Consider the following 16,779-nt stretch of genomic DNA (forward strand, 5'->3'; position numbering starts at 1 on the left):
TTATGGCGCCTCCAGGCGCGTAAACGGGATCAGGCGGCTTCCTGCCGCAAAGGACGCTGGGGATCGTAGTCTCCCCCGCTCGGCGGCCGCGCCGGGATGTCACAGGCTGCGACAGCGGGGGGAGACAGAAGCAGGAAAGATCAGGTAGGGTTGCTGGTCGCAAGGGTCCAAATTCCCCCCTAGGCAGCCCCTAAGTATGTTTTTGCTAACATGTCTGTTTGCACTGAACGCAAAATTTCTGTGTGTTTCTGAGTCCAATTTGTTGGTTTGAAATCAGGTTTGATCAGTTCGTAGAGAGGTTTAACCCTTTCCGCATAATTTAGAACATAAGTTCTTCCAAACTTCAGGAAACCTACAATAGACTGTAAGTTTTTCAGCGTTTTTAGAGCTTGGAGCAGCGCACATTTCTCTAGAAAGTTTGCCGCCAGGCTTTTGCCTTCACTTGATAACTCGTATCCTAAGAAGAGGACGTTGAGGTGGCAATCCGTGATTTCTTAAAATTGAATTTGTACCCTTCTGAAGCGAACCCTAGTATTATGGTGTTCACTCTTTTCAAGTGCACGTCCAAATCATCATCTGTAAGATAGATGTCATCGACATATGATAATGCCTCATCATCGTACATTTGTAGCAACTCTGTTACCCTTTCTGAAAATAACCCTGGACTATTCTTGAATCCCTGGGGCAAACGACAGAAGTGTCTTTGTGTCCCCATTATTGAGAAAGCGGTCAGGTGCCTGCTTTCAGGTGCAATGTTTTGACAGAAAAAAACATTTGAAATATCTAATGTGGTTTTATATTTTTTATGCACAATGCTATTCATTAAGGCTGCGCTGTGCGCATTTTGTACTGCAAGTGTCTGTAATCCAAAACTAGACGTTATGTATTTTCTGGTTTGGATACAGTAAACAAAGGATTGTTCATTGATGAGGTGCACGTTTCAATCACCCACTGGTATTCAAGTTGATTTAAAATCTCCCTGACCTGTTTTTTCGCTTCTTGCTTAACTGGATACAGTCTTTGTGCAGTAGGTTGATTTTTTAACTGGATTTTATGGTGAGGAGAGTCCTCATCCCATCCCACATGATTTTTATATAATGCTGGAGCCTGGGCCACTGCCAATTTTCTGGCATATGTGTATTTTTTGTGAATAGGAATATGATTTGAGAAGGCTGGCATAATTATTTCTTCGCCATGTGGGCACTCCCTGACAAACTCAGGTGGCCAGTCTTGTTCAGCTAGAAGAATGTTATTACCCTTTGAAAGCTTCTCCCAAAAGAGTGCCTTTATTTTCCTAGTTATTTCCCCCTCCATCCGGAGTGTTACTTCATATAACTTGTGAGGTACGCTAACCCTGGTGTCGGCAGTTTCAACTTGAATGCAGTCATTCAAGTCCACTGTCTCCAGATGATCCATCAGGATCCTGCGAATTATGGTTAGTTCTGCTGCGCTGTCTAGCATTATCTGGGCCCACTCCCCGTTCTTGAGTTGTGTCCTCAAGATCCTCGGCATGTTTGATTCTTACACTCGCTACCTTCTTTTTGGAAAATTGAGTTTTCTTATTTTTTGGAACGTGCTCTTCGTCTTTGGACTTCACGCGTTCTTTTTGTTCTGATCGTCCTCTTATTTCTAATTTCTGCGAGGAAGTCTGAAAGGGACGAGAGGAGCGTGTATCAGTGTCTTGATATCTATCAGGTTTTCTTAAGTTATCCCTATTTCTAAGGTTATATCTTTTCTCAGAGGGCTCCGGTCGGGGAGACCTATCTCCTTGTTGGGGAGATATTCCTCTAGTTGAGAATACTTCTCTTTAGGAAGTGTCTTTTTAGCAGTTTCCCACTTCTTTTTAGGAGTGGTGAGATTATTTTTGATAAACACCTTTTCAGGTTTTTCTGTTAGTTGTGGTTTTACTGGTTTTGCACCCAAACTATCTCTACCTAGTTCTTCATAGGATTTTTCAATAATTCTCGCCAGCTCAAATGGCTGGTCTGCTACATCTGTTTCTCTTAACCTCTGGTGGATAGCCACCTATGCCGCTTCACCCCTAATGTTGGCTAATAGTATAGCCGAGACCTGCTTGAAATCTTTTAGTAATTTCATACCTAGATTTAAGGCCGGTTCTGGACCGTATTCATTTTGAATATGACCCAGAACTTCTGGTATTACCGTCATAGATGGAACACCATGTGTTTTTGCATAGATTGAAGCAAAGACTGTACCCCAAGTGTCGCAGTCCTCCACATGTGGTGCTATCCCCATTGGTAAACAGATTGTCAGAATTCTGTGTTTCTCATGAGGTGTAGCATCAGGAAATACTGCCTCTATTTAAGTAATTTTTTCTGCTAACCAAAACGGAATTTGTTCCCTTTTAGCAGCCAATTTACTGATGACTGATTGTATAGTCTGTGGTGTTATTTTGTTTGTGTTCCCCTGATGAGGGGTGTGCTGTGTGATTCTTACAGTTGGTTGGACTGTTAAAGTCCTCATGACATATTGTACCAACTGTCTGAATCTTAATCAGTTGGTTTAACTGGTCTAATAGTTCTCGATCTGACATATGTTCTATGTCAGGATGAGGTGTATAGCTGGCTAATACCGGCCATATGGCTCCTGGTCTACCTAGTGGACCAAGCCTGGTAATGTGATTTTGATGTTTTAGGGCGCCTTTAAACCAGAGCGCATGCTCTTGGTAAGTTAATGGAATTTCAATGTCCTCGTAAGGAACATATTCCAGTGGATGTTCCTCTATCTTGTAGTAGTGAAACTCGTGTGTAACACTATCTGCTGGGGGGGAAATGAATCCATGAATAGAATACCTCTGTCTGCGATATTCATGTGCCTCTATAACAAATATTACTTTACCACCAGTTGATGGAACTCCATTATTTATGAGTTTATAAGTTATTATTTTTCTTACATTTACCGGGATGATTATGACATCCGGGTCATTCTGTAGGCGATTTCTCGCCTCTAAGAGTGCTTGAGCTGTAGCTTCGGCTAATTCTTCGTCAGTAATTATTATTTTACGGACTGAAGTTTTGCAGAACAAGTTTCAAGGAAACAAAGATTAGGTGCATAATATTTTGGAACACTGTATCCTTCAACGTTGAATAAACTAGAAACTAATATATAGGATTCTCATCCTACTTAGTTTTAGCGGATGTTATCCTTTAACCCACTCCAGATGTCTTTTGGAGTTTTTTACGGAAAAAGGGGTCTGTGTGAAAAGCACAACTGAGTTATTCTGGTATCTAGCGTTAAATTATCGCCTTACCAAGCGTTGGGCACCATGTAGTGTTGTTCCTACGTTCCCAATGGGCTCTGCGTATTGGAATAATAAACCCTGTAGATTAGACGTAGGACTGAGGTCAACTAGATCTCTACCTAGTCTATTAAACTTAATTGTGAGTGCCAGCTAGCTCAGAGGTCACTAGAAACTTTCTCGAATAAACAAGAAGGGATTAGTTTCTGACAACCGTATAACATGACAACTTTGTTTCCCCAGAATGAAACGTATCTCTAGAGTCGCGGAAACAATAGATAGTTATTTCACACAGTCATTCGTGCATGCTTTGTTTCACCAGAGTTGCTGAGAAAAGGAAAAGACGGGCGTTTTCAATAAAAGTATTTATTGAACAGCCTTATCTCTCAAGCATAAGAAATATACTGCTACAATCGTAATACTGGTTATAAAGTACAATGCGTATAATACGAACAGTATTATAACGTAGTACTGTAAAAGCATGATATGGTTTCTAAGCCATAAGTTGCTTAAAACGTATAAAATACATACAATGATAAAAGATGGCTAAAAGTACTCAACTGGTGCTTCTAAAATAAGCCTACCCCGGTGTACCTAACCTAAGTCTAGTACGCAGGAGGGAGTAATTAAGGAGTAGCTTAAGTTTAGTAATTCTCTGCCAAGAGTCTGATAAGGAATTCTCTAAGAGTTTAATCAGCTCCGTACCTTCGGTTTAGAATGAAGGAGGTCTTGTATCTTTCTCTCGGAACTCGATTTCCCAGCAACCCGCAAGGGTAAACCGGAAACACTGGAGCTGGATTTCTCGGCTGGAGAAAAGACAGTGTCTCTCAGTGCGTCAGCTGGAGGGTCGGCTTCCTTCGGCACTTGCTGCTGCAGGGCGTCGGGCAAGTAGTAAGTCCATCTGCTCCAAAACACTGTGTGTTTGTCTGGGCAAATCTGGGCATATGTATACTATGAAGGTGCCGAGATTGACGTGTGATTGGACTTAATAACGTCATATAGGGATTCAATCCCTAGAAAACTCCTTGATTTCCTAGATAAATTAGCATACAGGCAAGGGGAAGTCCCGAGCTTCTGAAGGCAGGTTTCTCTAAGAAATCGTTGTAGAATCTTGGAACTTAGAAGTAGCCATGCTGTATTTGGGCTGCATAGGCTCAGACTAAATATGGAGATGATTTCTATGCCTATATAAGGATCAAATGAACCATACCTATATAAGGGCATGAATCAGTAAAATTACACTAGGGTCCTAGATTGATTTACAACACTCCAAGATGATAGTTCTCTTGCATCTTTTGTACTATTTTGTAAACCTGTCTGTGCAGCTCCCTCCCAAACTGCTTAAGAACCTAAATTGAAAGATTACGGAATTGTTATGGAATGGCAAAAGGCGCAGAGTAGCCTTGCAGAGATTGACACTACTGACCATGGATGGGGCCTTTGGAGTACCCGGCCATGAATCCTATTATTGAGCTGCCCAATTGCAATGTATATGATGCACAAACCTGGGAGAATGTGACTCTAAAATTGTACTAATTGGGTAACTTAGGGGAGTACTGGAAAGGTAAATAATTGAACAAAGGTAAATATTCGCGGAGATAGGGATCCATATGACCGTGATAGACTGAAGGATATCATAGAACTGACACACAACAAAGGAATGCCTGACCTACGCCAACATTATTAGCTCACTTAAGAACCTCTTAGGTGGACTTGGGAAAGAACCTAACACTTTCCAATTGCTAGAGCATACCCTGACCATGGAAAACAGTAGCTGTCAAGTAAAAATACACAGACGACAAGGTGATGGATGGAATGCTTGAATTGATCTCAGCCATTACCAATCATTCGTGCCACATCCCAGTCCATCATTTTTCACCCACCATCACACCTCAGTGTGGATCCAGCCATATGCAAATCAGTCCTGACCCAGCTCCTTATGGGAACAGTCCAGCCCGAACTGCCAGGCCAGGTCATCCTTGAACTGGAAAACAAGCCAGCTAGGACTGGTTTTGCTCTAGTTAAGACTTTTCAGCAAGGATAGCTTGGTTCAAATGGCACAGTGAGCCCAGAACTCACGTCTGGGCATACCCACCGCACTTAGGGCATAAAAATGCAAAAACAACAAAGTGAAGGGTAGAATGCTTCAATAAATCTCAGCCACTGGCAATCACAAGGGGCCGCATCCCATTCCATCATATTTCACCCACCATGCTACGTTGGTTTGGACCCCGCCATATGAAAATCAGTCTTGGCCCTGCTCATGGGAACAATCCAGCCCAAACTGCCAGGCCAGGTTCTCCCTAAACTGGAACACAAGCAACATAGGACTGGTTTCACCCTAGTTAGGGCTCTTCTGCCAGGTATAGCTTTGTTCCAGGGGCACAGTGAGACCGAGACCCATGCCTGTTCATACACAGCACACTTAGGGCATGAAATGCAAAAACAACAAGGTGGTAGATGGAATGATTGGATTAATCTCAGTCATTAGCAATCACTCGGGCCACAACACACACTGTTGTTTTTCGCCCACCATGCAACTTCAGTTTGGACTTAACCATATACAAATCAATCTTGAACCTGTTCCTCATGAGAACAATCCAGTCAGCACTGCCAGGCCAGTTCCTTCCTGAACCGGAACACAGGCAGCCTATGAACGGTTTTGCCCTAGATAAGACTCTTTAGCCAGGTATAGCTTGATTTCAGTGGCACAGTGAGCCCAGAATCCACATCTGGGCATACCCTGTGCACTTAGGGTGTGAAATGCAAAAATAACAAGATGGTGGATGGAATGGTTCAATTAATCTCAGCGACTGGCATTCGCTCTGGCTGCATCCAAATCCATTGCTTCTCACCTACCATGCCCCCTCAGTTTGGACCCAGCCATATGCAAATCAGTCTTGACCCTGCTCCTCGTGAGAACAATCCAGCCCGAACCGCAATGCCATGTCCTTCCTGGACCCGTAGACAAGCAACCTAGGACCTGTTTCACCCTAGTTAGAGCTCTTCAGCCAGGTATAGCTTGGTTCCAGTCCCATTGCCAAATAAATATACTGCACAGAGCTATAATAAACAAAATAAAGACAGGCTTGGGAGGCCACTCTGAGATAAATGAACACAACTTGAATATAGAAATAACGGGTGCATACTGAACCTTAACTCATTAATTTTTATGCCTCTAAGGTCCCATGGAAAGTCCTTCAGAGGACCTACCTCCCTCACACTTTGTTAAACTAAAGAAAATATATCCCCTTCGTACAACACACTTACTCCATATGATGCGGTCCTGCCAAGCAATTGCAAAATACTGGCAGGAGATACTGGGAAATGTAGCGGAGTTTATGATGAGGACTCATCGGCTGACACCAGAATGCACCCTATTATGTTATATGGCCAGACCTTCAAAAGGGTAAAACTGCTAAGAAATTCTTAGGTTCAGCACTGCTAATAGCCAAGAGATACCTCATTATGCAATGTAAGGACATAAAAGGTACCTTAAGTCAAAAAATGGAGAACAGAAGTCATACAGTGGGCAGGACTGGAGGCAGAAACACCACAGATAAACTGATTGGGGCATTGAGGACTTGGAGAGAGTCCATTAATTGGCTAACTCAGTCCTGGAATTCAACCAGTTTTGTTGAGGGACTCAGTCACAACAATAGCATTGAAACAAACTGGGGACATGTGCACCAGTAGAAAGGGAGATGTACAGTGGCAGCCGGACTATTGGAGGATGGGAAGGAGTACAATTAGGACTCTAGACAGCCCTATTCCTGGGACTCTTCAAAATACTGATATTCTTCTGTCTCTCTTCCCTTACATTCCCTATGTCTTCACCCTCCCCCTTTGTAAATGTTTACCTATTTTCATCATGTAACTGAAAAGTATGAAAGCACACATACTCAAACACACACTCTTACTGAATGTAATACACAGACCTTAGAAGCGAGTCCAGGGCCGGCTCTACCTTAGTAAACACAGTACTTAATAGCAAATGTTGTACATTGATTAATGAATAATTGTGGTATACATCCAGGAGAGAACTGTGGCATAAAACAAAAGCACTAGATACTAAATTACCAGAAACCGTACGAAGAACTGAGCAACAGAGAATCGAGCAATACAACTCCACTCAAACATAGATTGGAGCATACCAAATTAGACTCAAACCAGGAGCTAGAGAAACTTTTACCACCAATTTACTATGAACCCTGTACCTACAAACATTTTCTACAAAAAATTATGCAAACCCTTCACCCATATTAAGTGGTATGTTTAAAACGCTATGAAAAAGTGGACCCAGCAGTCATATTGTCTCTAAAAGAGTCAATATGACTGCTGGGTCCTAATGGCCCATACTCCTTTTCGTTCTGGCTAGACAGCATAGCTGTCTGCATGACCTATTTTTAACAATCCCTTGAAATATACATAGAGTGTGCTTTCACTGCACCTTTAGGGCTATTTCTCTTTCACCGCATGCTGTTGACTGTGTGGTGTCTCATTCCGCTTCTAGTGAAGTGCTTGCTTTACCATGCAAGAGGCCCTAATTTACATCTCATAGATTCATTGTACGCAGTAAACATTTGTTGTATTTTTGTTTCAGTCTGACGTGATTTGTTAGTTTTAATCAAGACTAAAAATGCAAGCCACACCTATTGGCTTTGTCAGTGCTTGTTCACCTTTCATTATGGAGGACACAAATAATCTTGTACCCTCCCAGGATGCAATAATTAATTGATTTACCTAGATCATAAATTACAATACCCATTAATCATTCACAACAACAATTGAAGAAACATGCTTCTTAAAGTGATTGAGGAGTTATCCTTTTTATTAAAATGAACCTTTTATAGGCAGATGAAACATCATAAATTAGTGATAAAAGTCAGTTCTGTTCAGAAAAACGTATTCTTTACAAATTGTCCTAATGCCATTTGAGTCCAAAACTGTCAAATGGCCTTTTCAATCAGCTGAGTAGGGAACCAGATTCAAAGACTTTTAAAACACTCTTCTTTAAGGAAGGTTACTTTTCAGTACTATAGTTTGACATTTTTCTTTTTTCAACCTTGTGGTGTGTTGGGTTTGATTGAGGTCAGTCTTGACAATCATGTACTCAGTCAGCCAAATTGGAATGTATGGGGGGGGGGGTCATAACTAAATCTAGCACTCCACTATCCAGCATGGGCCATTACTAAATAAATACATTAGTCAGTTCTATGTCAGCCAACCACCATCCAATATAATTCATTATTAATCAATAATGAACACAACAAAATGCAATGTTCAGAGCCCACCTTTACCTGTGTTAATGTGAATACTAGGACCATAAAGGGTGCACAGACTCTGAAGGCAATACAAGACTACGGAAAAGGTAAAAATGTGCAATGCAAGAGAACATAATATGACATTTGCACTTGAACATAACCTTTCCAGTCTTAATCCTCAGACAACCCCTACACAAGCACAAGATGATCTCTAAGAAGAAGAAACAGAAATAATAATGCCATCCCTTTCTTTTTTAATTTGCGAAGAGGCAGGCTGCTTTGATCTTTGCAATATTTGGAAAAGGAGAAGAGTATGGACAAGATTTACCAACCGTCTGTGCAAGGGGATTCTATTGTAGATTAGTCAAGACTATCAGAGATAGAAATGTATTCTAATAAAAGTATTTTAATTTGAAAAAAAATTAAGTGAGCATGGAATTGTCTCTTGAGAAATAAAGCATTATCTGGAAAAATATCTATAATAATTGAGAACATAATAGACTTAGCAAGGTTTTCATCAATATAAAATCCAAATAACTACACAATATCCAAAATGAATTAAGAACAGAACTGTTTTCAATTTCTTTCAACATTGTACAGAGATGCCTCAGCGTAACTCGAGACCTGCAAAGAGTTTCAGGTAGTCCTGGCTAAACCTGTATAACATACTTTCAAGTTTATGTATTTTTTTTTTAAGTTAGGACTATTAATTCTTTAAATGGAGCTGTTCTTGCATCTCCAACTCACCAGAAATCATACATTTCTGATTCATTCAGACAGGCATGACCAAGTAAACTCACGTCAATGTCAAACAAGTAATTTAAACAAACAATGTTACATCTTCAGCAAGAGATGTAGGCTTTTGAAGAGTGTGTGGTCATAACAACCAGCATCTTAGTAAGTATTAGTAGTCCAAAGGAACTTCTCATTATGGGAACATTAGGACTCCGTCCAATATCACATTTATTAGTACGCACTTCAAGCACTCTCATTTAGATTACTTACTTGATTATTGATACATAAAATGTATACAATAAAGTAACAGATTATTAAAACAATTCACAGGGATCGAAACAATATTATTGAATGGACAAGAAAACTAGTTATGAACCAAATATACATTCAAACACCAAAATCTATATCACAAAACAACTCCTTTATCTGGACCTAACTTGTATACACTATTCAGTCTGTTTAGGAGCATTTCAGTTGCAATAATTGTATTCACGTTTTTCCAAAAATGACTGAAAGTACCTATTTTAAGATCATTGTCCATAGCCTCATATTGTAAGGGTTCACTGGCTGGCTGCTTTCAGAGCATCAGTACTTAACAAAAATGGTATCAAGGTGGAGGGAAAGATGACAGCACTGTGCATTCTTTTATTGCCTTTATTGAGCTCTCAAGGGGACATATTAGCAAGAACCTAGATGTCCTGCACACCTAACTTGGGCTTCTATTGGAATTCTATAACACATTTTAGCGAGCCCATTACGCCGTTTTAGCGGGAGTTTCCTGCCGCTAAAACAGCGTTAATTTTAACGAGGTTCTTGCTAATATGCCCCTAAATTCCTTGGGGCAGGGGTGCTCATAATTATTTCATACCTGGTACATACTTTTGCAGGTGTAAAGTCCATAGGGAATGGATGTTTATGCAGGTGTTTCACAGGGTCCCTGTGGGACATTTTCCAAAATTGATTCAAATAAAAAATCATTGAAAGTTTCAATATGAGGTAGAAGTTTTAATTATCCAAATAATGTGGGTAGCTAGTCAAAATTCCTGCTCAATTCTGCCCTGGATTTCAGTCAGTAAATATGAACCGGGTATGGGATGAATCTGCAAAAAGATTGCTTTCTGCCTGCGAGCACTTCTAAGGCATTAGTAAAGTAATGCATCAACTGTATTAATTTTCATTATATGGGACTAAAACAGTCGTATATTTAGAAGCTACAAAAGCTTCAAACTCAAGCAGACAGACTGGGTTTGAACTTGTGGATGCATAGCTTCACAAGCAAAACTGATCTTGAAAGCACTCCATTGGCTTTTGGCCGATGTAAAGTGTCACATTCAAAGTTCTTTGCACAAGCCCACCAAAGTAATTGGCATATGCAGAGTAGGTTCAAAGCTTTATTCAGTATTGAGCAATAAACATCTTCAGCTCGCCAGAGCAACTGTGGTACAATTCACCAAGCATCAGCATTCCAAATAGGCTCTCTCTCAAAGTTCCAAGGGAGAGACCACTGCAGCTAAGAGGGAAGGGGTGGAGGAAGGACTGGAGCTATATACATAGATTATAACAGCCAGTCTTGAAAAGTAAACTTCATCAGACCATGAAGGTTGAAATAGGTATTTATTTAAGACATTAAATACTATGGATGGTGCTCCCTCTCCAGCCAGCAAACAACTGACACAAGAGAGAACCCACCTAAGTCACATTATAAGCACAGTACAGACCTGGCACAAGTACAACACCCACCTTGGGCGAAGCACCACAATACATATAAAAAATGAGCATCACATTACAGACCCAATACACACTTGTTCAGATCTGAATCTTAATACATAATGATCTATCAAATGGCTCAAATAAGGAGGCATATCATTGGGTGTTGAAATGCACTGAATAGAGACCTGATGGTAGGGATCAAAGCTCAGAGTAGATCAAACTACATATGTTTCAGAAATGCCAGAAAGCAGAAATCTTCTGTCTGATTTATAACAGAATTACTGTGAACTTCTGTGGCAACTGACATCATATGCCCCTCTCCTCAACATCAACAGAATTTGACCATCTACAGCACTATGATATTACTATAATGCAACATGCACACCTCCTTTTAGCTTCTTAAATAAGATATTCCCCCAAAGAGAACTGTGGGTCAGTCCTAGATAAAAGAAATGGAGGAACACAGAATATATTCTTATCATCGACAGGGCATAAATTAGAGGAGTCCATTGTTAGGAATACCATCATGTGTTATGGATTCCCCATATTTGTCCTGTATAAGTTTGTTGACTTTACAACTCTATGCATTGTACCATTGCTGAACAGTATTAAATAAGGTGCTCTACAATTGGAACTCCTTGTTTGGCCTATTTAACTTCCCTGTGCATTGATGGAGCAAGGATTCACACGTAAAGCGCCTTGCCTGGACTCAGCCTTCTCGAAATAAACTGTAATATACTAATAAACATGTTTAGTCTTATTAACAAGGCAAAACACGACATTTCTGGTATCTAGGGGAAGCTTTTCTATGTGCTTTTACTAACCGTAGCTCGATTAACCTAAAATGGGCGCCGCATCGCGGGAACTTTTCTGTGCATGCATCTGTCATACTCAAGTGACATTGAAGTACTTACTGCTTGGTGGGAAATTCTTGCATCTGCGCGTTAGAACTAAAGATGGCTGCTCTGTGTTTTCACATGCTAATGCTTGCATTGCTGCTCCTATTAAATTGTTCGTTCTGCATAATCCTTAATGCTTTAGTTAAATTAAAGTAATGGGAATAGTAGAGTAGAGATAAGTGGTATACAGTGCATTCATTTATTTCTTGTTCTAAAGCTATTTCTTTCCTACTTTTGCATGTATTGTATTTTGGGCCAGACCTGTACTTCTAAACTCCATCTTTAGAGGAACTGCGCCTGTGCAGAGAAGCTCAAATTCCTGATGCAGTGACATTGAAACCCGGCCAAATCCGGACTTGCTAGAAGATGTTCCTGGGAATCTTACCTCTTGACACTTGGATAGGAAGCTGAATTGAAATGTTATATTACATTGTCGTTCTTATTGATACATTCACTGCCGGGTGGAATAAAAGTGCATGGGAAAATAAAATATTGGGAGGGAACATGAATATGAATATTGAAGAGCAATACCTCATAACTGGTATGGTGTGATGACCTCTCCTCACCTTTTGACCAATCAAATTGAGGGAATTCACACATTTGCAACATTGGGGGGTGGTACACTGCCCTGGAAAATGGTATAACTAAGGTAGGCTTAGCTAGTTAGATTGTCCGACTTGTCCGAATAGCTGACCTGTCACTGACCGAACGCACTCAATAGGCGATCGAGAGCAGAGGTGCTGGCGGAGCACTCTGTCAGAAGATTCGTTAACCCAATCGGGGTTCTGGGAAGGAGTTCGATAACCCAATCGGGGTTCCTGGGGGAGAAGATTTGTTAACCCAATCGGGGTCCGACTGTTAGCTGCAGAGAGGGGTGTGACGCTGGCGTTGCACTTTAGCTGTGGGTGCCAGTCCTGACCTGCGATGGTCCTGTCCTGATCCAATTTGGTTCGTACTTATCCTGATTCTGGTCTGCGTCTGTACTATCCTGCTGGCAACTGCATTTTTGGGGGTCCTGTCCTTTATCCCAGCCCGTGGCCAGGGTTGGTCTTCACACCATTTTAGGTAAATATAAAAGTCGTAAGGATATGTCATTGTGCTGTTTCCCTTTTCTTACCCTTCCTATATTTCAATGTTTAAAGAACGTTTCATGATACTCTCACATCATCTTGCTTTGATATTATTCTTGATTGATCAAGCCTTGACTAATTTAGTATGGACATTGACATTTAATTTTTTTTTTGATAAAGCGTTCCTTTTTTTTCCGAGTCTGTGGTTATTTATGAGTGAAAATGATTACATACTGCTATTATTATAACTCCCTTGATCCCTTGGGACTCCAGGTACCGGTGACAAGGATTGGTAAAACAAGGTATAGGTCCTAAAAGTAATTTTTACTGGTTTAAAGCGTAGGATTACCTGTTCAAAGTGTGTATGTGTTTATGTGCCCAGGTGAGTATGGTAAAATTCTGCGCAGGTGAACCCGCGCTCTATCAGTATTTTTGGTAGCTGTAGTGTGGTTAGGGTTTAGTTAAGATAGGTAGTTAGTCGTGTATTGATTATTTTTTAAATTGCATTGATTTTATGTATTAACCAAAACCTGTTTGTATTGTTCTATGTTTGTTTTGGAATCCCCGGGGGCAGAATAGCGGGTGGTAAATGGAAGCCACTTTGCATTGAGATCACTTGCCTCAGGAAGTAAGGGCATGGTTAGGTAAAACTGGAAGCACTGATTAGGGAATTTTCTGTATAAATGATAGCAAAGGAGTTCGCTGGTGAAACTTTGGTCTTATATCACCTAGAAAGGTTAAGCCCGAAGGAGTAACAGGTTCTCTAATGCTTGTGTGAAGAGTTCTACTCGCAGTGTATGAAGAGTAGACGGAAGGGATCTGCTCGCAGTAAGAGAAATTATTCATTCCTTTGAATTTAGTCACTTAGGCACAGTGGCAAATGTTTTTACGTTGTTAATTAATAAATATTACATTTAAGGTGAAAAGAAATAAGTTCTCGTATTACCTTGTAAAAGAGGGAGTCAGTTGCTGAGCTGCGTTGAAGTCACTCTGAGCCACGCTGGTATTGATTGAGACAGCGGGTGTGTAGCTGAGGTAATTGTAAAGGAGGGGTGAGTGCAGGAGCGTGGGGACTTGTCTCACGAGAAAAGCAGCGCAATCATTAGTCAAAACTAATTTTAATTCAAATCACTGATTGGTTCTCGAAAATAAGAAACGCGCTGGTATTGGTGAAGCATTTAGTAAACAATTGAGTGTAGCTGCATATTAAAGTTATTGGCGTAGAGTATATGTGGCATCTAGATCCAACAGTTATAGGAAATAGACCCGATAGGAGGTACTTAGGTTTCGCGCGAGAGCAGTACATAAGGGGAAGACCTTATATCATGTACGGAGGAGAGTGGAAAATGTTGTTATTTAAAAGAATTAAGAATTTCTTTAAAAAGAACAAAACGATTAGAACAAGAGAAGGGATTATTATTCGTCCACCAAATATGCCTGCATCATACATGATGGTAGAAAGGGGCTACCACACCTGTGTGTGGTTAGAGAATTGGACAAAGTACACAAAAGATGATGGTGTTTTAGCATTTCCAGAACATGGTACCTTTAATGGTAGAGTTCTGTACAATCTGACAACACGCATGAATGAATTAGATCCTAGACCTAGATTAACTCATTAGAGGAATGGCAGACCGAGGCTTTCAAGCAAGATAGAGCCAGAAGCAACAGAAATTGGAGTACATTTTATCCCAGATTTCCAAAAGAGACAAGAGATAAACAAATGAAGAAATGGAGACAGTCTATGTTAGTAGAAGGATTATATCCTGTATGGACTTTAGAGGAAGCGTCAGGAAGTAAATGCACAGAGAAAACGAAAAATGTAATGATTAGTGGTCAATCAGATGATGACTATTTGCAGGATTTGTTAATGAAAAGTCTGCCACCTTACCATGAAGAAGCAAATAGAGTTAACCTTAGCGCCCCGTTCTTAAATCTACCTTTGGTTCCGCAAGTAGTGCATGAAACTTCGTTAGAAAAAGTATTACAGGAAGGTGAACAAGAAGCCATAAATAAACAAAGAAGTGAATTAATTCAGAAAATTTCACAGTTAAATATGAGTCCTGAAGCCTTGACCATTCCGGTAACCATAGGTGGAGAGAAACAGTCCTGTCCTAAACCTCCTGTTTTGACTACACCTGTAGCACAACCTAGAAAAGAACCCTTGATAGTTGATGATCAAGCAAGTGAATGCGAGTCAGTGATTTCCCTGATGTATTTACCTATAAGGGAACCGGTGGATGATTCCATCAGGAAAAACACTCCTGGAACTTCTAAAGAGGTACAGATGGAAACATCCTCAGGTACAAGAAGTGCTACTCTAGGAACCCCAGAAGAAATAGAGAGATGGTCCCAGGAAATAGAAAAACCAAAATCACAGCCGAAGGTATTGGATATTTTTAAATTAAGAGTTGATTTAGAATAAATGATGGCTGGAAACATGGGTTTAGATAGGTTAAACACTCTCAATGAATATGAATTGTTGTTTATATGCCGAAGTATCGCTCGCAATACTAAAATATTTCATGAAAAATTAATGAATTTGGCTGCTGAAATGGGAATTGATATTGGGAAATCTAAAGTTTTACAGAAACCTTACCGACCTGAATTTTCTGACAAAGATTTAGAAAACATGAATGTGTCTGGACGTAACGTGTTGATCAAGGAGTTACTATCGTTGTTGCAGAAGTGGGGTGATTTAGACAAATGGAAAGCTAGATGGGCAAAGAAAAAGGAGGAGGCGCAAGTGAAAATTACTGCAAATGAATATTTACTAAAAGAACCAGAAAAAGTGGAAAGGTTGTGCCCGATGAGAGAAGTGCCTGGAGGAGGTTATGTGCATGTCCCATGGTCCCGACAAGATATTTTATCATTTAAGAATGATTTCCCGAAACTCAGAGAGAAATCTGTAGAGTGGTACAGACAAGTTGAGAGATTTGTAAAAGTTTCAAGAGTACTGCTAAAAGATTTAGATGGGTTATTTGACATTGTAGTTCCTGTGGATTTACGGACAGAATGTAAAATAGCGGTTGATTGGCCTAATGATGAGTACCCTAGAGACCCGAAGACAGGAGCGCCGTCAAATGAAGTCATGAAGAAATATAATCAAGTAATACTCTACTTAAAAAGGAAAGGCACCCCCAAAGGAAACTGACTAGACAAGTATAGACGGGACTGCCCAAAATAAGGATGAATCAGTACATGCATATTATGAACGCCTTTTACAGGTATTTAAGCAGTACAGTGGTTTGGAAAGCACTGATATACGAAAGACATGACCCATTTCATTTATCAATTTCTGTCAGGGTTAAAACCAGAAATTTTGCAAATGATTAAAGATCATAAAATCTGTTGGCAGGCCAAGCCGATAGATGAGATACTTATGTATGCAAAATATTGTGGGGATGAAATTGAAAATAAACCAAAGAATTTAGAAGAAAAGGTAATGTGGGCACAACTAAAATTAGCAGAACAACAGCAACTTCAGTTAAACCAATTGAACAATAATCAGAACCAAGGAGATGTTACTGGGGGTAAACCAAGAGGTAGAATGAACAGGGAGGAGACCAAGAAGAAATTTCCATGTCATGGGTGCGTAAAATTGGGGCATTGGGTAAACGAGTGTAAGGCTGTAGTGAATAATCCTGTACAAAACGATAATTTGAATCCATAGATGAAGAATGGGGTGTCAAGGAAGCCACAGCAACAGGTAATACAGAACCAGTTACTACTTGCACCTACGCCAGATTCTGGGAGCCAACCAAATTACAAAGTGAATACCACAAATTGGGAGGCAAAGAATCTGGGGCACCAGATAGAAAGAGGTGTCAGACGAGTTACCT

This window comes from Lissotriton helveticus, chromosome 2_1, assembly GCF_964261635.1.
Source record: "Lissotriton helveticus chromosome 2_1, aLisHel1.1, whole genome shotgun sequence".
Lineage (NCBI taxonomy): Eukaryota > Metazoa > Chordata > Amphibia > Caudata > Salamandridae > Lissotriton > Lissotriton helveticus.